Raw genomic sequence first — 1,512 nt, 5'->3', positions numbered from 1 at the left:
CCCCCCAGCAATTGCCCCATGTTGCCATGTAGCAGTCTCATAACCTGACAATATATTTATCTCTATATTACTTTTGTTCTGCGGCTTGCCTTGCAAGCTGTATTTGTCGGAGCCCTTGCGGCTGTCACTTTCCGTTGGGGTGAGGCAGGTTTAATTAGTAACTTTTTGAAATATTTGATGTGTCAAGGGCATGAACGGCATCAGGGCCTTTTTAACCTTTCAGTTAACCTTTCATGAGCTGAGGGAGGCCCCCAGCAACTGCTGCATGTTGCCAGTCAGCAGTTTTATAACACAGTAATATATTTTTCTCTATATTACTTTTGATCTGGGGCTTGTCTTACGCTGCATTTGCGGGAGTCCTTGCGGCCGTCACTTCCCTTCCCAGAAGTGTTATCACCTTGTTGCCTTTTCACACCGGATCCTCCACAGCAGGCATTTGTTCAAATAGAAGGATTTATAGCTTTTCAGTGGGTATTTTGTGTTACAGCTCCCTGCTTGCTGGCTATCTCGTGATTATCAGTGGGTATGTTTGAAGAGGAAAATATGTGTTAATGAGGAAGAAGCTGGTCACACTGCTCACAGCTCACTTATTTGGTGCATTTCTTTCTAATGATGGGTCAGATGATTTGGGATAGGCCCCACCAGGCAGTCTTTTCCTGTGATCTCTTCAAGGCCATATGTCACTTCAGGTCATTTTCTGTGATGACATAAGGCCAAAGATCATGTGACATCATTTCATGGGATATCAACATTATGCTTGTTACTGTTTTTGAAACTTTAAGATTCCTACAGATTTTTGGTCACAGAATGTTGGCAGGTATGTACAAGGAGTGGGTGGAGGGATATGATATGATATGATATTTTATTTGTATTGCGCTCATACACAAGTGTTTCAGAGCGTGACGCGGCAAGGGAGGGGAAGAAGGGAGAACAAAACAACGATTTTACTAGGCCCAGTGACATTGCGAACGCGCAAGTGCAGGGGAGAGGGAAGGGGGAAAGTGCAGGGGGGAAGGGAGAAGTGGAAAGTGCTGAGCAGAGGATAAAAAACAAGTGGTAGTGTAGAGGAGGTCCCAGATATGACCTGCACCCCTGCCCCCCATTGTGAATTACCAGTAAAGTATTGCCAAAGTACGTGACGTATGAGGAGCAGATGAACCAACAGAGAGCTGCACTGGGACTCTGCCCCGTGTATATAAGGAGATCCGTACCAGTTGAAGCAGTCATAACACGACAACCGTGGGCAGCACAGTACCCCATAAGACAGCCATACCAGCCACTGTCACGAAATGAAGAGTACCTACAGACGGTCCATGAAGAAACCCAAAGAGCCCTAATGGAAGGCCAGTGGAAATTACAAGGGCCAGAACAGACTCGTGAATGAACAAAAAGGCGGCTATCGAAGACAAGCACGCCAGAGCAAGTAACTACGAAAATAAATGTATTTGACACAGAGAAGAGACAATGTTAAAACGTAAGGAAATGTTGCCATGAGACAAGATGGAAGCAACC

This window comes from Ambystoma mexicanum, chromosome 1p (assembly GCF_040938575.1).
Source record: "Ambystoma mexicanum isolate Mex_15411 chromosome 1p, UKY_AmexF1_1, whole genome shotgun sequence".
Taxonomy (NCBI): domain Eukaryota; kingdom Metazoa; phylum Chordata; class Amphibia; order Caudata; family Ambystomatidae; genus Ambystoma; species Ambystoma mexicanum.
Note: the sequence above shows the minus strand (reverse complement) of the source record.